The sequence below is a fragment of the Cherax quadricarinatus genome, chromosome 18, assembly GCF_038502225.1.
Source record: "Cherax quadricarinatus isolate ZL_2023a chromosome 18, ASM3850222v1, whole genome shotgun sequence".
Taxonomy (NCBI): Eukaryota; Metazoa; Arthropoda; class Malacostraca; order Decapoda; family Parastacidae; genus Cherax; species Cherax quadricarinatus.
The window spans coordinates 8,639,182-8,662,382 of record NC_091309.1 but is presented as its reverse complement, the minus strand read 5'-3'; the positions used below and the strand labels follow the sequence as shown (position 1 = coordinate 8,662,382).

The 23,201-nt window shown below is 38.5% G+C and overlaps 1 long non-coding RNA gene across 1 annotated transcript; it reads left to right on the top strand.

Moving 5' to 3' along the window:
* The first annotated feature begins 1,090 nt into the window (after positions 1-1,090).
* LOC128689354 (uncharacterized) lies at positions 1,091-22,227 on the top strand. Its single transcript, XR_008407148.2, has 3 exons — positions 1,091-1,236; positions 19,422-19,578; positions 21,292-22,227. It is a non-coding gene; the product is annotated as an uncharacterized lncRNA (long non-coding RNA).
* The last annotated feature ends 974 nt before the right edge of the window (positions 22,228-23,201 follow it).

The window sequence follows — 23,201 nt, the reverse complement described above, 5'->3', positions numbered from 1 at the left end:
ACTGTAATTAGTTATACTAATTTAAAGTGTTTAGAAAACTTTGTGCTTCTCTTTAAACATCATTAAAAGATCCATGAAACATGGTGTCAGCACACCTCTGGCAAGACGACAACTGAATGATGGTGAATATGTGTGTTTTTTGGGTCTCCCTACCTTGGTGAAAGACTGCTGATGAGGTAAAAATCTTATAGTAAATGAAAAGAGGATGAGATTGAAGAATTATAATTTGAACATAAGGTATCTGTTGTAGAGTAAATGACTGCCATGTTTTTAGCCAAAAAAACATTGTCTTTCTGCTCTCTAGTCAACACTTGCAATGTCCTGGATACTCTGATGACGATCATAGTGAATAGCCAGTCTTGCTTTTTCAATGTTAATGTCTGTTTTTGACATTCATGGATGACCAGAGTATTCATCAACAACAGATGTTAATTTTACCTTGAATCAAGAAAAAACATTCAAGACAGTGTCCGACCCACTGCTTTGTTGCCAAATGCTTGTTGAAGGATTTTGAGTTTCACTCACCATTTTACTGAGCTTGAAACAAATTCCCACGAAAGATTCCATTCTTTAACAAAAAAACAATGCACTGACATGACAAAAAATGTCTATATCAACAGAATGACCAACCACGCTGAAACTCACCATGATACTTTACAAAGGAGTATAGTGTACAGCATGATCTATGCCATCACATGGTGAAAATTTAAGTCTGGGAACTTTTTGACAGCACCTTGTATACTGTATCATGTTTTTTATACTTAATTTTTACTTTTTTTCTCATATTTTGCTAATGTGTTGTATTTATTACATACAGTGGCTGTATATTGTTATATCCTGTTCCAGGGTGTGATTTCTAATGATAGTGATGGATTTATCACTGAATTGTTGATTAACTCTACAATAAATAATTCTACAATAAATACTCTTCGAAGATGTGTTGGTCCTTCCCACCAACAAAAAAAAAACCCTTCACTAAGCATCAGTTACATGGGGAAGGAAGAAGGATTAAATTAAGTGGAGGTGGAAGAATAGTTAGTGAAGCATAAGCGGAGACTTGAAAGAAAAGGGTGATAAGACGCAAATTACTCATCAAACATTACCAGCTGGTTATCTTATCAAGTATTTTCCTGCCAAGGAGAGCCAGCATGTTTCTTGGCTTACTTGCACTGGGTCTTCTAAGGTGTTACCTGTTCTTTTCACTTCTCCCAGAAATTATCCACAAGTACAGTCCAGGTAATTAAGTTTTAGTAGGTAAAAGAAATAATGCTAAGCAGACAGTGTAAAGAAGCTAGCATTGACCAGTTTTTGCAAAGGTTAGTACCTATCCACTTTCAACTGTTAAAGAAATAGCTAAGGAACAAACAATTATATATTTGTACCTTATTTCACTGATCAAAAAATCACAAATGTTCCAGTGATATAAATGTTTATTTCACAAAGTTAGGTGGGAGTTTTTCTGCAAGAAAAATAATTAATCACCCTTCATAATACCAGTGTTTTTACAACTGTTTACATTTAATTGCATAAGTGGTGGTTTGGATAAGCAACCCCTTCAAGGGAAGTTCTTTGATGTTAGCGCTAAGGAATTGGATTTGTCTACCCCTTCCTCAGGTTGAACCTGATTGTTTCCCATTTCCTAGGCAATGCTTCTGGCAGGTCACCAAAAACAGCCAGGTTGACTAGGCAAGCACCAGACAAGCCTGGAACAGGGCCAGGCTCTGAAAGTAAGAACATAAGAAAGAAGGAACACTGCAGCAGGCCTACTGGCCCATGTGAGGCAGGTCCAAGTCTCCTATTGGCTTAAGCCAATGCCCCAACCTAGTCAGGTCAGGTCACATTCACTTAAGGAAGGAACACCGCAGCTGACCTAGTAGCACAAGCTAATCAGGTCCAACTCACACCCACCCACACCCACTCATGTATTTATCTAACCTTTATTTAAAACTACACAACATTTTAGCCTCTATAACTGTACTCGGGAGTTTGTTCCACTCATCCACAACTCTGTTACCAAACCAGTGCTTTCCTATATCCTTCCTGAATCTGAATTTTTCCAACTTAAAACCATTGCTATGAGTCCTGTCTAGGCTAGATATTTTCAGCAAGTTATTTACATCACCTTTATTTATTCCTGTCTTCCATATACAGTGGACCCCCGGTTAACGATATTTTTTCACTCCAGAAGTATGTTCAGGTGCCAGTACTGACCGAATTTGTTCCCATAAGGAATATTGTGAAGTAGATTAGTCCATGTCAGACCCCCAAACATACACGTACAAACGCATTTAAATAAATACACTTACATAATTGGTCGCATTCGGAGGTAATCGTTATGCGGGGTCCACTGTACATGCATACACCTCAATCATATCATCCCTAATTGTACGCCTTTCTAGAGAGTGCAGATTCAGGGCCCTCAAAGGTATATCATAGGTCTTTCTTTCAACACACCGGCCGTATCCCACCGAGGCGGGGTGGCCCAAAAGGAAAAACAAAAGTTTCTCCTTTTACATTTAGTAATATATACAGGAGAAGAGGTTACTAGCCCCTTGCTCCCGGCATTTTAGTCGCCTCTTACAACACGCATGGCTTACGGAGGAAGAATTCTGTTCCACTTCCCCATGGAGATAAAAGGAAATAAACAAGAATAAGAACTAGAAAGAAAATAGAAGGAAACCCAGAGGGGTGTGTTTATATGTGCTTGTACATGTATGTGTAGTGTGACCTAAGTTTAAGTAGAAGTAGCAAGACGTACCTGAAATCTTGCATGTTCATGAGACAGAAAAAAGGACACCAGCAATCCTACCATCATGTAAAACAATTACAGGCTTTCGTTTTACATTCACTTGGCTGGACGGTAGTACCTCCCTGGGCGGTTGCTGTCTGCCAACCTACTACCTAGAGTATATCATAGGTATACCTTAAAACTAATACTCTGGATGGGTAAATGCACAGTGTTATTACAGGTTTTCTATCTGTTCATCCTGAATGATTTTTTCTACTGGTCTGGTATCACACTCCATCACCAGGGTTTAAACCCCTCCAGGGAGGTTCTTTGATGCCAGAAAGGTGCTCTTGATCAAGGAAATGAACCTGGCCACCCAACTGAACCTGATTTCCTTCCATTTCCTGCAAGGGCTGTATGACCCCTATGGGTTTAGCACTCCCTCCTTGAATACAGATAACATTGTGTTTATCTTTGTTTTGGAGGTTCTCTGCCTGATACAAGAGGTTCTCACACTGCCCTGGTGTCAGCTGCTGTGTATGGAAAAATTTCTCAGACTTTACTTTTTACGCACGTGACAGTTATGAACTGGTGTTAAATATACAGTTATTATGCCCAGATTTTGACTATACTAACCAGGCAATGCTATTCAGTTAAATGAGATTCAATAAGCTTACTGTAAAATAAATAAATAAGTTCTTTCTTTCAACAAACCGGCTGTATCCCACCGAGGCAGGGTGGCCCAAAAAGAAAAACAAAAGTTTCTCTTTTCAAATTTAGTAATTTATACACGAGAAAGGGTTGTTAGCCCCTTGCTCCCGGCATTTTAGTCGCCTCTTACAACACGCATGGCTTACGGAGGAAGAATTCTGTTCCACTTCCCCATGGAGATAAGAGGAAATAAACAAGAACAAGAACTAGAAAGAAAATAGCAGAAAACTCAGAGGGATGTGTGTATATATATGCTTGTACATGTATGTGTAGTGTGACCCAAGTGTAAGTAGAAGTAGCAAGACGTACCTGAAATCTTGCATGTTCATGAGACAGAAAAAAAGACACTAGCAATCCTACCATCATGTAAAACAATTACAGGCTTTCGTTTTACACATACTTGGCAGGACGGTAGTACCTCCCTGGGCGGTTGCTGTCTGCCAACCTAGGTAGTAGGTTGGTGGACAGCAAGCACCCAGGGAGGTACTACCATCCTGCCAAGTGACTGATGGTAGGATTGCTGGTGTTTTTTTCTCTCTCATAAACATGCAAGATTTCAGAGACATCTTGCTACTTACACTTACACTTAGGTCACACTACACTTGCATGTACAAGCATGTATATACACACCCCTCTGTGTTTTCTTCAATTTTCTTACTAGTTCTTGTTGTTCTGGTTTATTTCCTCTTATCTCCATGGGGAAATGGAACAGAATTCTTCTTCCATAAGCCCTGCGTGTCGTAAGAGGCGGCTAAAATGCTCGGAACAAGGGGGCTGGAGTTTATCTGGAGAGAGTTCTGGGGGTCAACGCCCCCGCGGCCCGGTCTGTGACCAGGCCTCCTTAGGTCAGTGTCCCAGGATGCGACCCACACCAGTCGACTAACACCCAGGTACCCATTTTACTGATGGGGAACATAGACAACAGGTGGAAAGAAACACGTCCAATGTTTCTACTCTGGCTGGGAATCGAACCCAGGCCCTCGCCGTGTGAAGCGAGAGCGTTAACCACCAGGCCACCAGAGCCAGGGCTAGTAACCCCTTCTCCTGCGTGCATTACTAAAATTAAAAAAGAAACTTTTGTTTGTCTTTTTGAGCCACCCTGCTTTGGTGGGATATGTCCATTTTGTTGAAAGAAAATGTACATTTTTTTTTAACGCTGCAGCTGTTTCCTCCCAAGGCACCCCTCAGGGAAGGTTCCTTGATGTTGGTGAGGGGCTCTTGATTTAGGGAATTGGATCTGTGCTCCAGTTTCCCGAATTAAGCCTGAATGCCTTCCACATCCCTCCCCAGGCGCTGTATAATCCTATGGGTTTAGCGCTTCCCCTCAATTATAATAATAATAATACTCCCAAGGCAGGGTGACCCAAAAAGAAAGAAAAAAAATACTTTCATCATCATTCAACACTTTCACTATCACTCATACATAATCACTGTCTTTGTAGAGGTGCTCAGATATGACAATATCCCAAACTCCTCCTTTAAATTGCATGCATTGTGCTTCCCATTTCCAGGACTCAAGTCTTGCTAACTGTTTTCCCTGAATCCCTTCAAAAAACATTACCTCCTCACACTCCAACAGCTCATCAGGTCCCAAAAACCATTCGTCTCCATTCACGCCTCTCTATCACACACACATGCTTGCTGGAAGTTCAAGCCCCTCGCCCACAAAACCTCCTTTACGCTGAAATCGTTATGATGCTCGTGCACACATGTCGGGAGCTATGAATCGACCTCTACAACCACATATAGATGAGTATACACATACATATAACAATAAAAACACACAAAAATACACACCTTCAAGACTAGGTATGATTGGTCTCCCGAGAAGATGAGTCAATGAAGTCGGTCGATAGCAGTGAAAAGGCGGAACCAGGAGGTATGAATTGACCCTTGCAAGCACAATTAGTTAAGTACAGCTAGTTAAGTGTACACACGCGTTAGATTAAATAATAAAGACGCAACACCACATGTATAGCTTTGTTCGGTTGATTACAAATATATAGTCCTAATGAGAGCACTCAGCTCACACACACTGACGTCTGGGGTTCGAATCTCCTCCGGTATGGATGGAAAACATTAGAGACGCGTTTCCATAAGACACCTGCTGTTCCTGTCCCTGTCCACCCACCAGTTTAAAATGGGTACCTGGGTGTTAGTCGACTGGTGTGGATTGCATCCTGGGACAAAACTGACCTGTACTTAGCTCAGTGAGGACATGTCGAGTGTGCTCTCTATGGACTGAACCAAGATGCCCTCCATCGAGCAACTTTACCAACAGCTTAAGGAAGAATTGAGGATGGCGAAGATGAAGATTCGGCGACTGACCGAGGAAAACAAGAAGATTCGTATTAGTCCTCCTGTTTTGAATCCTCAGGTCAAGAAGGGAAACTGGTCAGTGGCTGGACAGCATGGAATGAAGTTGATGATCAAGAAGGCGAATGGAAAGGTAGAAATGATGAAGAAGAAAGAGACTGCTGTTGAATCTGTTGTGGAAACATCTAATGATTTCTCCGTGCTACCCGGCGAATGTGAGTTGACTACAGGGAATGTCACGACGAACGACACCAAGGAAGGTAGGAATATTGTTGTTGGGGATAGCCAAGTTAGGTACATGGTTAGGGCATTCTGCTGGAAGGACAGGAGTAGGAGACAGAGGGTTTGCTTTCCTGGGGCTGGGATGGAGGATATTGTTAGCCATCTGAATGGCATCATGAGAGGTAATGGGAGCAATCCTATTATCTGTCTCAGTGCTGGAGGCAATGATGTTGGTAGACGTAGGAGTGAGGACCTGATTAGCAGGTATAGGTCAGCAATAGAAATAATTAGGAGGAAGGGTGGGAACCCTGTCATATGTGGTATTTTGCCAAGGAGAGGAGTTGGAAATGAATGATTGTCCAGAGCAATTGGTGTCAATTGCTGGCTGGACAAATATTGTAAGGAAAATGCAGTAACATTCATTGACAACTGGGACCTCTTCTATGGCAGAAATGACATGTATGCCAGGGATGGGGTTCACTTATCTAGGTCTGGGGTGGGGGCACTGGCAACTGCAGTGGAGGGAGCTGTTAGGACTTTAAACTAGGAATAGTTAGTGGTATGGGTTTTGGCGCTGTATAGTCCTTGTGGCTTAGCGCTTCTTTTTGATTATAATAATAATAATGGGTTTTGGCAGGAAAACAGTGAAGTCCCAGTGTAGTAATATTATGAGTTCTAGGGGAACTAGTAATAAGCAGAACGAGGTAGATATTGAAAAGCCAGTGACACTAGGTGATAAAGACAGTAATAGGTTTAGTAGAAAAACAGAAATGAGCAGGAAGGGCAAAGAGAAAGGAGAGTCTTTCAATGTATATTATGCTAATAGCCGTAGTGCTGTTCCTCATCCTCATATCCGACATAGACAAGGATGTCAGCCACAGCACCGTGTCTTCCTTTGCAGATGACCCTCGAATCTGCATGACAGTGTCTTCCATTGCAGACACTGCAAGGCTCCAGGCGGACATCAACCGAATCTTTCAGTGGGCTGCAGAAAACAATATGAAGTTCAACGATGAGAAATTTCAATTACTCAGATATGGTAAACACGAGGAAATTAAATCTTCATCAGAGTACAAAACAAATTCTGGCCACAAAATAGAGTGAAACACCAACGTCAAAGACCTGGGAGTGATTATGGCGGAGGATCTCACCTTCAAGGACCATAACATTGTATCAATCGCATCTGCTAGAAAAATGACAGGATGGATAATGAGAACCTTCAAAACTAGGGAGGCCAAGCCCATGATGACACTCTTCAGGTCACTTGTTCTATCTAGGCTGGAATATTGCTGCACACTAACAGCACCTTTCAAGGAAGGTGAAATTGCTGACCTAGAAAATGTACAGAGAACCTTCACGGCGCGCATAACGGGTTGGAGTTTTGAGACTCTATGACCGCGGGTTCAATCCCGGCCGGGGGTATGGTTTATTTGCAATCGTGTCATTACGATTTCTTGAGTCATGTTGACGGCAGTGAAGGGACTTGAGCTAGAGTTCGTCACGGCCACGCTAGCTGGAGATTCGTCTGTAAAAACTTGCATTTGTGGTCACAGAGGTGCCTGTGCTAACTTTCCTATGGTGTAGAAATATACCTAGTTGGATGAATCTTATTGTGGCTAGCTGGTCTAGTGGCTAACGCGACGGGCTGGAGTTTTGAGACTCTATGACCGCGGGTTCAATCCCGGCCGGGGGTATGGTTTATAAAACACCTCAATTACTGGGAGCGCTTGAGGTTCTTGAACCTGTATTCCCTGGAACGCAGGCGGGAGAGATACATGATTATATACACCTGGAAAATCCTAGAGGGACTAGTACCGAACTTGCACACGAAAATCACTCACTACGAAAGCAAAAGACTTGGCAGACGATGCAACATCCCCCCAATGAAAAGCAGGGGTGTCACTAGCACGTTAAGAGACCATACAATAAGTGTCAGGGGCCTGAGACTGTTCAACTGCCTCCCAGCATACATAAGGGGGATTACCAACAGACCCCTGGCAGTCTTCAAGCTGGCACTGGACAAGCACCTAAAGTCGGTTCCTGATCAGCCGGGCTGTGGCTCGTACGTTGGTTTGCGTGCAGCAAGCAGCAACAGCCTGGTTGATCAGGCTCTGATCCACCAGGAGGCCTGGTCACAGACCGGGCTGCGGGGGCGTTGACCCCCGGAACTCTCTCCAGGTAAACTCCAGGTCTCCAGTTGCTAGTGCAGGAAACATTGATGTATTTGCCTTAACTGAAACGTGGTTTAATTAAAAAAGTCGGGACATGCCTGCGGAATGTCACATTCAGGGTTTTAAATTGTTCCAAGTAGATAGAAGTATCGGGAAGGGGGGTGGGGTGGCATTGTGTGTCCGAGATCGCTTGAACTGTTGCATAAAAACGGGTATTAAGTCTGAAGTAACACATACAGAGTCTGTTTGGATAGAATTTTCAGAGGGGCATGAAAAATTGATTTTAGGTGTGATATACCGTCCCCCAAACTTAGATAGGGACCAAGGGAGACTACTATGGGAGGAAACTGTTAAGGCCACAAGGCACGATAATGTAGTAATTCTAGGAGACTTTAACATTAGTCATATTGATTGGAATTTCTTGACTGGGAATTTAGAATCATACGACTTCTTAGAAGTAGTTTAGGATTGTTTTTTGAACCAGTTTGTGACAGAGCCTACAAGGGGAAATAACCTGCTTGACTTAGTTCTGGCAAACAATGAATCCCTTGTTAATAATTTAGAAATATCAGAGGAACTGGGATAACTCAGTAACAGTCCCAGATTTTCGCTTAGCAGATTACGAAGAACTTAGAGAACACTTATCGTCTGTTGACTGGGGTAACGAAGAGAGCTATCAATATGACAGTTTTCTGAACACTATACATGCTACTCAAAGAACGTTTATACCGTATAAAGAAATTAGATTAAATAGAAATGATCCAAAATGGATGAATAATAGGCTGAAATATCTACTAGGGCATAAGAAGGGAATTTATAGGCGTATCAAAAGAGGTGAGGGTCATCTTTTGAATCAATATATTGACATTAAGAGGGATATTAAAAAGGGGATAAGAAAAGCTAAAAGGGACTATGAAATTAAAGTTGCTAGGGATTCTAAAACTAACCCAAAAAGTTTTTTCCAGGTCTATAGAACAAAAGTTAGAGATAAGATGGGTCCCCTTAAAAATAACTATGGGCATCTTACTGGCAAAGAGAATGAAGTGTGCTCGATTTTAAATAATTATTTTCTCTCGGTTTCTACACAGGAAGACACTAACAATATTCCAGTAATTAATTTTTATAGTGGGCCTGAAGAAGATAAATTATGTAACATCACAGTCAGTAGTGAAATGGTTGTGAAGCAGATAGACCGACTGAAGCAAAATAAGTCGCCGGGTCCTGATGAGGTTTTTTCAAGGGTTCTTAAGGAGTGCAAAATGGAACTCTGTGAACCATTAACTATTATTTTTAATTTATCTCTTCATACAGGTGTAGTGTCTGATATGTGGAAGATGGCTAATGTAATTCCTATTTTTAAAGCAGGGGACAAGTCGTTACCGTCAAATTACCGCCCAATAAGCCTGACCTCAATTGTAGGCAAATTACTAGAGTCAATTATAGCTGAGATTATAAGAAACAATCTCTATAAACATAGCTTGATTAATGATACTCAGCATGGATTCACGAGAGGCCGTTCTTGTCTAACTAATTTATTAACTTTCTTCAGTAAAGCTTTTGAGGTTGTTGATCACAATAAAGAATTTGATATTATTTACTTAGATTTTAGTAAGGCTTTTGATAGAGTTCTGCACCAAAGACTGTTAAAGAAAGTGGCAGCTCATGGCATTGGGAGAAAAGTGCTCTCGTGGATCGAATCATGGCTCACAGACAGGAAGCAGAGAGTGTCCATAATTGGGGTTAAATCCGAGTGGGGATCTGTAACAAGTGGGGTTCCACAGGGATCAGTCTTGGGCCCGTTGTTGTTTATAATATATATCAATGACCTTGCTGAGGGTATTACTAGTGATATGAGCAAATTCGCCGATGACACAAAGATAGGTAGGGTAATTGATTCAAACGTAGATGTTAGGGAACTTCAGGAGGATTTAGACAAACTATATTCTTGGTCAGAAAAGTGGCAGATGCAGTTCAATGTAGATAAATGCAAGGTTCTGAAGCTCGGGAGTGTCCATAACCCTAGCACTTATAGGTTAAATAATGTAGAACTTAGTCATACAGATTGCGAAAAGGACTTGGGGGTTATGATGAGCAGCAACCTTAAACCAAGACAGCAGTACCTAAGCGTACGTAATAAGGCAAATAGATTATTGGGATTTATATCAAGAAGTGTAAGCAACAGAAGTCCAGAGGTTATACTGCAGCTTTATACATCATTAGTAAGGCCTCATCTAGATTATGCAGCTCAGTTCTGGTCCCCATATTACAGAATGGACATAAATTCGTTAGAAAACATTCAGCGTAGAATGACCAAGTTAATACATAGCATTAGAAATCTTCCTTATGAAGAAAGATTGAAGTCTCTTAAATTGCATTCACTTGTTAGACGAAGAATGAGGGGAGACCTGATCGAAGTGTATAAGTGGAAGATGGGTATTAATAAAGGAGATAATAAGGTCTTGAGAATATCTCTCCAAGAGAGAACCCGCAGTAATGGATTTAAATTAGACAAGTTTAGATTTAGAAAGGACATAGGAAAGTATTGGTTTGGAAACAGGGTAGTTGATGAGTGGAACAGTCTACCTAGTTGGGTTATTGAGGCTAGGACTTTGGGTAGTTTCAAATTTAGGTTAGATAAATATATGAGTGAGAGGGGTTGGATTTGAGTGGGACTTGCAAATGAGTGGATAGAGTTATCAGACCTTATTTCTTGGGTAGCATTGAAAATTGGGTTGGGCAAATGTTTTGTTAGTGGGATGGATTGTAAAGGACCTGCCTGGTATGGGCCAACAGGCCTGCTGCAGTGATCCTCCTTTCTTATGTTCTTATGAATTGTGATATATAAATAAGCCGTAGACACTGCAACACGTGGCATCTTGGTACAGAAAACACCTTGGACAAGCTTTTCAAGTGAGAAGGGTTGGATCTGAGAGGGACATGACCTCTCAGTTGCCTCTCACTACTACTACTACTACTACTACTACTACCCTGCACCTCTCCTTCCGACAGTATTTAAGTCTCCGCACTGTCGCTTGATCTTCAGATAGTTCCTGACTATGGAACTGAACTTCTCCAGGCCGAGGGACTGACTACCTCAAATTCTACGACTTTAAGGGTGATGGACTGATTACATCGTCTTCACATCTCTACTGTTCCTGCCTACTTTCTGTATTCGACTGAAGAAGCCTACTGTGTAGGCGAAACGTTTCGGAATAAAGGTGTCTAACTGTTGCATATGTGTCTTACCTAACAACCTGTCGGTATTGTATACCATTTTGATGTTCAAGCCGTAGAGTTGATATTAGCATCATATTGAAGTATTTTGTCGCGCCTCCTAAGAGCAGGAATTCCGCTGGAATGGATTAATGCCATTTCAGTTAATTTAAATGAGGAAAATTGACTCAGCATAGGAACAAATCGGGATACGAACGAGGTCACGGAACGGATTAAATTCGTAAAGAACATAAGAACATAAGAACGAAGGAACACTGCAGAAGGCCTACTGGCCCATGCGAGGCAGGTCCAAGTCTCCTACCGGCTTAAGCCAATGCACCCAACCTAGTCAGGTCAGGTCACATTGACTTAAGGGAGGAACACGGCAACCGACCTGTTAGCACAAGCTATCAGGTCTAACTCACACCCACCCACATCTACTCATGTATTTATCCAACCTATTTTTAAAGCTACACAACGTTCTGGCCTCTATAACGGTACTTGGGAGTTTGTTCCACTCATCCACAACTCTATTACCAAACCAGTACTTTCCTATATCCTTCCTGAATCTGAATTTTTCCAACTTAAAACCATTGCTGCGAGTCCTGTCTAGGCTAGATATTTTCAGCACACTATTTACATCCCCTTTATTTATTCCTGTCTTCCACTTATACACCTCAATCATATCCCCCCTAATTCTACGTCTTTCTAGAGAGTGCAGTTTCAGGGCCCTTAGTCTATCCTCATAGGGAAGGTTTCTGATACATAGGATCATCTTTGTCATCCTCCTTTGTACATTTTCCAGAGAATTTATATCCATTCTGTAATACGGTGACCAAAACTGTGCAGCATAATCTAAATGAGGCCTAACCAAGGATGTATAGAGTTGAAGAACAACCTGAGGACTCCTATTATTTATGCTTCTTGATATGAAGCCAAGGATTCTATTAGCTTTATTGCGAACACTTATGCACTGTTGTCTTGGTTTCAGATTACTGCTAACCAGAACTCCTAAATCTTTTTCGCAATCCGTAATATTAAGATCTACATTATTTAGTTTATATGTGGCATGGTTATTGTCCTGTCCAACATTTAGAACTTTGCATTTGTCTATATTAAACTGCATCTGCCACTTCTCCGACCACTGCATCAGTCTATTCAAATCTTCCTGGAGTGCTCGAATGTCCTCGTCAGAATGAATTCGACGGCCTATTTTGGTGTCATCGGCAAACTTGCCGATGTCGCTCTTTATGCCCTCATCTATGTCGTTTATGTAGATTGTGAACAGCAGGGGGCCCAACACTGACCCCTGTGGAACACCGCTCGTGACGCTTCCCCACTCTGATTTCTCACCATTTATGCAAACTCTCTGCTGCCTATTTGTCAACCATGCCTCTATCCAGGAAAAAATTTCTCCTCCTATTCCATGTGCTTTAATTTTCCTCAATAGTCTCTGATGTGGGACCCTGTCAAAAGCCTTACTGAAGTCCATATACACAATATCATATTCATTACCATGATCTACCTCCTCAAATACCTTAGTGAAAAAAGTTAATAAATTCGTAAGGCAGGAACGCCCCTTTGTAAAACCATGCTGAGATTCGTTGATTAATTTATGCTTTTCAAGGTGGCTACGAACTGCCTCGGCAATTATTGATTCCATAAATTTTCCCACTATGGAGGTTAGGCTTATTGGTCTATAGTTCGAAGCGGAGGTTCCACTGTGTATTTAGAAGTGTAAGAATCAATCTGCATCCACCAAGGTCAAAGGCGGTGATAAACTTTGTAGAAGCTGGTAGATAAGACACATAGGCAACATTTAGGCAACTTTATTCCGAAACGTTTCGCCTACACAGTAGGCTTCTTCAATGGGTAGAAGCTGCCTGACATTACAGTAGTATCTCAGTTTGGAGGTTGCAACACTGCCTCTGTACTTCCTTATCTGAAGCAGTTTAATGGATTACCAGGCTACGTAACAATGTTAAAACGTAGTATAATGCAGATGCGTACACACGTTGGTATTATGTAGATACATATACACATTGATATATATATATATATATATATATATATATATATATATATATATATATATATATATATATATATATATATATATATATATATATATATATATATGTCGTGCCGAATATGTAAAACTGGTCAATTAGCAAGAACTCATTTAAAATTAAGTCCTTTCTAAAATTTTCTCTTATACGTTTAAAGATATATTTTTTTCATTAATGTTAGAGTAAACATTTTTAATTTTGCTCGAAAAGAATATTAGAAAACTTACCTAACCTTATTATAAGAAGAACAATTTATTTTAGCCTAACCCAACTAAATATATTTTAGATTTGTTTACAATAATTTAATATTAAACAAACAGTGAAATATATTTTTTTCGTTAGGTTCAGAATGATTTTGGCGAAATTATTGCATACACAAATTTTCACTTGTCCTATTTGGCAAGATGAGCGTTGCTATTTAAGCCAAGATCGCAAGTTCTGCCTATTCGGCACGACATATATATATATATATATATATATATATATATATATATATATATATATATATATATATATATATATATATATATATATATATATATATATATATATATATATATATATATATATATGTCGTGCCGAATAAGCAAAACTTGCGATCTTGGCTTAAATAGCAACGCTCATCTTGCCATATAGAACAAGTGAAAATTTGTGTATGCAATAATTTCGCCAAAATCATTCTGAACCTAACGAAAAAAATATATTTCACTGTGTTTGTTTAGTATTAAATTACTGTAAACAAATGTAAAATATATTTAGTTGGGTTAAGCTAAAATAAATTGTTCTTGTTATAATAAGGTTAGGTAAGTTTTCTAAGTTCCTTTTGGTGCAAAATTATAAATTTTTACATCAACATTAATGAAAAAAATATATCTTTAAACGTGTAAGAGAAAATTTTAGAAAGGACTTAATTTTAAATGAGTTCTTGCTAATTGACCAGTTTTACCTATTAGGCACGACATATATATATATATGTACATATATATATATATATATATACATATATATATATATATATATATATATATATATATATATATATATATATATATATATATATATGCAATACGATCACAGTAAACAGGTGATTTCAGAATATGCAAAACAACCATTCTGAAAGAATAGAGAAATTCCAAGCGCTTTCGTGACTACTCACATTATCAAGGAACTATGAAAGTAAAGCATCCAAGGAAGGTATATAAGGGGTCTGGGCAACACCTCACTATCAGATCCCACAACAGTTAAACACCTGACGCGCGCCGGCCCAACTGGACAGGTCTTTTGCACAACCCACCAACAAACTATTCTACCCAAGAAAATTTTTAAAATTATTATTTGTCCAGTGTATTATTAAATTCTTCCCAAATTCTATTAATTATAAATGGATCTAATTTATATAAACCAAAAGAAATATTCATATTATTGTCAAAACTGCTTTTTATGAAACAAGATTCAATTATATTCCTGTCGACCATGGACTTGCTTGATACTACTTTCTCAACTTTTTGAAAATCAATTGGATGGTTAAAATCTCTTACATGAATAAATAGAGCATTGGAATCTTGTCCAGTTCTAATGCTATATTTATGTTGTTTTAATCTTAGTTCGAGATTTTTACCAGTTTGACCGTAATAAACTTTATCGCAAATTTTACAAGGAATCTTACAGACACATCCATCAGCATTTTGGGGGGAATTCTTTATCAAAAGTTTTTTTTACTGTATCAAGATTTTTGAATACAACTTTAATATTAAAAGTCTTAAGAAGAGAAGGCATATCAACCAAGTTTTCATGGTAACGGAGGACCAACATATTTTTAGTTGAATAAGGCTGGTTGTCCCTTTTTGGATTGTAAAAAGTATTTCTAGCAACTTTAAAAGATTTATCAATTACATTTCTTGGGTATTTTAAATCATTACCTATTTCATAAATTTTGGATATTTCCTCATCTATGAACTCTATTCTTTCAGAGTGGTTGTTTTGCATATATATATATATATATATATTCTCCATATATATATATATCTTCCTCCGTAAACCATGTGTGTCACAATATAAGTATCTGTATATAATATTCTCCATGGGGAAGTGAAACAAAATTCTTCCTCCGTAAACCATGTGTGTCACAAGAGGCGAAGTATCTGTGGAGACAATGTTATCCATGGAAGAAAGAAAGGAATGTACAAGAGTTTAGTTGTACCAACACTCTTATACAGGTGTGAAGCATGGGTTGTAAATGCTGCGGCGAGGAGGCGGCTGGAGGCAGTGGAGATGTGTCGAGGGGCAATGTGTGGTGTAAATATTATGCAGAGAATTCGTAGTGTGGAAATTAGGAGCAGGTGTGGAGTTAATAAAAGTATTAGTCAGTGGGCTGAAGAGGGGTTGTTAAGGTGGTTTAGTCATTTAGAGAGAATGGAACAAAATAGAATGACTTGGAGAGCGTATAAATCTGTAGGAGAAGGAAGGAGGGGTAGGGGCCGTCCACAAAAAGGTTGAAGGGAGGGGGTAAGAGGTTTTGTGGGCGAGTTGCTTGGACTTCCAGCAAGTATGCCTGAGCGTGTTAGATAGGAGTGAATGGAGTCGAATGGTTTTGGGACCTGACGAGCTGTTGGAGTATGAGCAGGGTAATATTTTGTGAAGGGATTCAGGGAAACCGGTTAGCCGGACTTGAGTTCTGGAAATGGGAAGTACAATGCTGACACTTTAAAGGAGGAGTTTGTGTCTGAGCGCCTCTGCAAAGACAGTGATTGTGTGAGTGATGGTGAAAGTGTTGAATGATGATGAATTTTTTTTCTTTCCTTTTGTTTGTTTCTTTTTGGGTCATCTTGCCTCTGTGGGAAACGGCAATATATATATATATATATATATATATATATATATATATATATATATATATATATATATATATATATATATATATATATATATATATATATATATATATATATATATATATCGTGCCGAATATGTAAAACTGGTCAATTAGCAAGAACTCATTTAAAATTAAGTCGTTTCTAAAATTTTCTCTTATACGTTTAAAGATATATTTTTTTCATTAATGTTGATGTAAAAAATTATAATTTTGCACCAAAAGGAACTTAGAAAACTTACCTAACCTTATTATAACAAGAACAATTTATTTTAGCCTAACCCAACTAAATATATTTTAGATTTGTTTACAGTAATTTAGTACTAAACAAACACAGTGAAATAATTTTTTTTCGTTAGGTTCAGAATGATTTTGGCGAAATTATTCCTACACAAATTTTCACTTGTCCTATATGGCAAGATGAGCGTTGCTATTTAAGCCAAGATTGCAAGTTCTGCCTATTCGGCACGACATATATATATATATATATATATATATATATATATATATATATATATATATATATATATATATATATATATATATATATATATATATATATATATATGTCGTGCCAAATATGTAAAACTGGTCAATTAGCAAGAACTCATTTAAAATTAAGTCCTTTCTAAAATTTTCTCTTATACGTTTAAAGATATATTTTTTTCATTAATGTTAATGTAAAAATTTTTAATTTTGCACCAAAAGAATCTTAGAAAACTTACCTAACCTTATTATAACAAGAACAATTTATTTTAGCCTAACCCAACTAAATATATTTTAGATTTGTTTACAATAATTTAATACTAAACAAACACATTGAAATATATTTTTTTCGTTAGGTTCAGAATGATTTTGGCGAAATTATTGCATACACAAATTTTCGCTTGTCCTATATGGCAAGATGAGCGTTGCTATTTAAGCCAAGATCGCAAGTTCTGCCTATTCGGCACGACATATATATATATATATATATATATATATATATATATATATATATATATATATATATATATATATATACAAACACTGATCTCTGGCTGAAGGAGACTCGAACCTACGAACCTTAGGACAAGGTACGCAGTGCTTTACCAATCTACCCACACTGGACCAATACCTTGGCGTGTAGCATCCGCTACACGTTTGATCCAAGGCAGCCAGCTTACAGCTTTTCATCTCATCCCCTGCACGCATCAGCATGCTCTCGCGAATTCCTTACATATATATATATATATATATATATATATATATATATATATATATATATATATATATATATATATATATATATATATATATATATATATATATATATATATATATATATATATATATATATATATATATATATATATATATATATATATATTCAAATACACGCTGTACATAGGTACACACGTACATACATGCAATAAAAAGGGGTGTTACCTTATTAAGCATTTTGATCATAGAAAGAGATAAATTCTAATTCCTTTCAGGATATATTAATTACATTCTCAATCACATTCCCTGAGAATGTGATTACTACGCCAAGATCCCATGGAACATGCCTTGCGGTGTGGTCAAATGTCATGCGTATTACATGTTCGTATATACACTTGAATTCACACAATGAGTACAAGCTATACAAACTAGTCTTAACGACGAAGAGTAGATGTGATCACTACATAAAAATCCACCGAGACGTCAATAGGGAGGACATAGACAAACTGGTACGGGAAGGACCAGGACGCAAGGACAAGTGAAAGTAGGACACTCAGATGGGATAGAAGCAGGTCCCGTGACATGTGTTGGTAGCACAATCAGCTTACATACTGAGTGTCTATGATTCGATCCTCAGCCGGGTGGAAACGTTTAGCATGTTTTCTTCCACTTGCTGTCCTTGTTCACCCAGGTACTATACCTGGATGTTAGCCGACTGTTAAGTCGCATCCTGGGGGGGGGGTTAGTATACCTTAAGGTTCGGCTTTGAAATGAGCCTATAAAATTGACGTGCAAAAAAAAAAAAAATTGGCGTTTTAATTTATTTTACAACTCAAGTATAAAACAAATTCCAACCACACAATAGAGCGATAAACTAATGTAAAAGACCTGAGTGATAATGTCAGAGGATCTCACTTTCAAAGCCCACAACATTGTATCAATCGCATCTGCTAGAAAAATGACAATGTATAATGAGACCCTTCAAAACTAGGGATGCCAAGCTCATGATGACACTCTTCAGGTCTTGTAGCTAGGTTGGAATATTGCTGCACACTAACAGCACCTTTCAAGGCAGGTGAAATTGCTGACCTAGATAATGTACAGAGAACCTTCACGGCGCGCATAACTGCAATAAAACACCTCAATTACTGGGAACGCTTGAAGTTCCTCATCCTGTACTCCATAGAACGCAGGCGGGAGAGATACATGTTTATATGCACTTTAAAATCTTAGAGGAATTAGTACTAAACTTGCACACAAAAATCACTCCCTATGAAAGCAAAAGACTCTGCAGACGATGCAACATCCCCCCCCCCCAATGAAAAGCAGGGGCGCCACTAGCACGATAAGAGAAACACAGTAAGTGTCAGGGGCCTAACACTGTTCAACTGGCTCTCAGTATACATAAGGGGATTACCAATAGACCCCTGGCTGTCTCCAAGAAGGCGCTGGACAGGCACCTAAAGTCAGTACCTGACCAGCCGGGCTGTGGTTCGTACGTCGGGTTGCGCGGCCATCAGTAACAGCCTGGTTGATCAAGCCCTGATCCATCATGAGGCCTGGTTACAGACGGGGGCGCTGACTCCCGAAACCCTCTTCAGGTATAGTCTAGATATAGAGGCTTACTTCAGACTTTGATTTAAAAATAGATATAACCGACCTTAACACAGCACACAAAGTTACTTCCAGTCTTATTTACCCTAATTGCCTGCGCTGTATGACCCTTGTAGGTTTAGTGCTTCTTTTTTATTATAATAATAATTACCCTAATTGCTTTAAATATAGTATCAATATAAATAGTACTTGTAATTACTAAGTGTATATTTTCAGTAATTATTTCAAGAAGCAAATAGTAGTAGTGGGCGGACAAATTATAATTAAAGTGAAGAGAGATTTGAGTAAATGTTTCTCCAACTTAGTGGTGAGCAGTGATGGCAGGAGGCGGTGTGGGAACATTGTTGTGGTGGCTGCTGTTAACTGGTACTATCATGGTGACTCTTGTCTGCTTGGCCGAGGTCGGTCAGGCTGCTCCACTCATCCTGACCAAGAAGTACAGTGAAGATACGCGCTGCATACGTGAGTACTTAACAAAACATGATGAACTAGGTATGGCACAAACGAACCCACATGAAAATAAAAGAGAAATTGGATACACAAAGTCCATCATTAGTACAAATTGTGGGGAGCCATAGGTTCGGAGTAGATAAAAAGGTTTCGAGGAGAAAAATATTTAGATTTCTCCCTGAGGCCGTTTGAATATTCCACTTACACCACCCCATCTTTTATAAATCCACAAATAGGTATATTTTATTATGAAATAATGATGGTGCATAAAGATGTACAAAGCTGTTGGAGTATATAAAACACAAGGTTTAAGAGATACATAGCAAGTACACGTGTTTTTGTCAAAAATTAATTCAAATATCTCATCCAGTTCCTCAGAGATGGGGCGCGTCCCCAAGAAACAACAGGCATTACCCCTTTAAACTGCAACACTGAGTCTCGGGAACAGAAAACTGGTTGCTCTGGGATTCTTAGTTGCTCTGATAACTCTTACCTAACTCCTTAAAGAACTTGGATGCACTCTTTCCTCATGAACCGAGAGCCTTTGAACCTATGGGAATAAACATGTAATAAGGGGCGAGTTCACCATATTTTCTAAACCTTTGGGACTACCTGAAGCTGGCAGCTGCCACTTCCTTCCTCGACCACACACTGAAACCTTTTTCTGTTTGCTGAAAGTGCCTCCGTGTGAGGCCCAAATTTACAATACGTATATTTTCCGTTTTATTTTCTTCATTTGGCTTTTCATGTGCTATTTACCAGTATGCATTTCACTTTTTGGGGAAATAACTAGAAATATTTCTGCTGTTCTGTTCGATCGCGAGTTGTTCCTTGGGGCCCCAGGACAGAGCTCTCAACAGTGAATTCAAATTAAATAAATTCAGATTTAAAAAGTATAATGGAAAGTATTACTTTGTCAATAGAGTTGTAGATGAGGAGAGCAAAAGGCAAAGTAGTGCTGTGGAAGCAAACACTCTGGAAAGCTTAATAAACAGACACAATAATACACGGGAATATTTGGAGTGTATGAACTGTCAGGTATGGACCAGTAGGTTTAGGCCTGCTATGTTCTGCATTGAAGATCAATGTTCTGCATACGATTATGAAATAGGGGAAATGTATGTTGTTAATGTCACTGAAGTATTTTTTTTTTCTGATATTTCATTTCTGTGGTAAGACAGCATTGGCATGTTTTTAGGACCGGACCTACTTAATAGTTCAAATACATCCTAAAGCTTCAGTATATGAGGAGTCTCGAAAATTTTTGACTCCCTTATTTTTCTATTACCCATGTCGACGCTAGAAATTAAGCTCAAACGTGACTTATTTTATTGTCTCAAAGGGTCAAAGCACAACCCTTTATGCTGAGGTGTGCTCTTCACGCATCTCAAAACCTTCATGCTGGTTAGGGGATCTTGATTTAAAGAACTGAACTTAGCCGTCCCTTCCTTGGATCGAACCTCAATTTTTCCTAGACGCTGTATAACCCTTACGGGCTTAGCGCTTCCCCGTGATTATAAATGGAAATTACTATTCACGCGAAATTATGCCAAAGAACTTCTCTGATAAATAATTATGCAAAAAAACAATAATAATAATAATAATAATAATAATAATAATTTTACTAATAAATCATTATTAACATTATTAGTCGTTCGACAGAGAGCCTATCCAAAAAAAAGAATAGCTTTTTTAGTGTGGTAATCATAATACTTATTCCTGCAGTGTGCGGACCTGGAGGTTGTCCTACCTGCTACCTGCCTGACGCTAATGGTGTTTGTCGACCCATCTTTGGCTGCCAGTCTTACCATGTAGGTTCCTTGACGCTGGTGAGCGGTTCTTCAGCTAATGAACTGGACCTGAACCCAGTTTCTCCGGATCGAACCTAATTGTCTGGCATTTTCCCAGGCGCTGTATAACCCATATGAATTTAGCGTTTCTTCCCTGAACGTAATAACAATTTGGCTGACAGACATAAAGTATGGCTCATTTGCATTATCTGTGCATTTGTTTCCTGCTATTTTTATAAACACCTACATATCAGTTATATTTTTGTTTGCGAGTTCGGAGAACTCGGCAGTTTTCTTATTTTATTTTCATACAGGCAACGTATGCAAACCCAGGCACACGTTCATTTCTTGTGCAAATTATTATAATTAGGAGATATTAGCCACACCCATAAACTTTTTCGAGAGGAAGATGGTATTTAATTCATTGCGCGCCGAATACATCAGCACTACCAGACAGACATTCCACTAATAAACTGTTCATGAACAAATTAGGCAGCATTAATGTTTACCAAGTGTAAATTATGTGAATTAACGTTTAATGGCATAATTCACAAGTAGTGTGATCAAGACAGTATGGAATGCTTCTTGCATCAACAATATAACCTAACCTTAGTTACCCAACTAACCTAACTTGTTTTAGTTTGCTCCCCCCCCCATCCTTAAAAAAAATGTCTATGTAAAGCCTAGTTAATGTTATGCACTGTAAACTATAAATCATCATCCAATTCCTCTGAGCAGCTAAAGCAAATATTGATTTACATTAATAACATATTGCTTACTTGATCTGGATATGTAAATACAATATGATGTTACATGGGAAGATGCTTAATGCTGGTTTGGATTTACTGATTAAATTACACAATTAAAGGTCTATATTTGTTTTTGTCAATATTTTGTTCATATAAATATTTGCCGTGCTTGTTGTTTGCCATAGGAACGAAACTGGAAAATAAACTTAAGCCATGAGGAAATATTAATTTCATCTAATTACTCGGGGGTCCAAATATGTAGTCTTTGTAAAAGCACACTTTAAGCTAAGCTTTTTTCTTTTTTAAATGTCTATCCATGTCACCTACATTTCAGGAAGCTGATAGATAATAGCTCTATGTTTACTGAAGCTATATGGGTATAAAGTTTTTTTTTCTGTTCTGCTCTTGAAATCCATTAGGTTCCTGTAAACAGAAATATTCTAATGCATTAAAGACTGCTAATGCACACCTACATTATTACACTGGTAATACGTATATATGTAGGTATATAATTTGGCAGAACTAAATTAATTGTTTTCACTGTGGATTTAAGCTTATATGGGAAATATAAGAGTACTTTCAAAACAGAAACCAGATCTTCGAATTCTAAGGTATAGAACTGTCATAATAATCTCTGGACTTCGTGAGGCTATAATTAAGTACTACACATGAAAACATCAACATCATATAAAGGAAGTATTAATTCTTTAGTAAATTTCGACTCGAACAAGTTGTGGCCTTTCGAACATTTTCTGAATTTCAGCCCTTCAAGGCTTGTGGAAAATTTTGGATTTTCCTAAATTCAGCATGGGGAAATTTGAATACAATAATTGTGTAATATGTGATGCTGATTTGACCCTTTCGAGAAATTTCGAGTGAGGGGGAGTATACCTGGAGAGAGTTAGGGAGTCAACGCCCCCGTGGCCCGGTCTGTGACCAGGCCTCATGGTGGATCAGGGCCTGATCAACCAGGCTGTTACTGCTGGCCGCACGTAATCCAACATATGAACCACAGCCCGGCTGGTCAGGTACTGACTTTAGGTACCTGTCCAGTGCCTGCTTGAAGACAGCCAGAGGTCTATTGGTAATCCCCCTG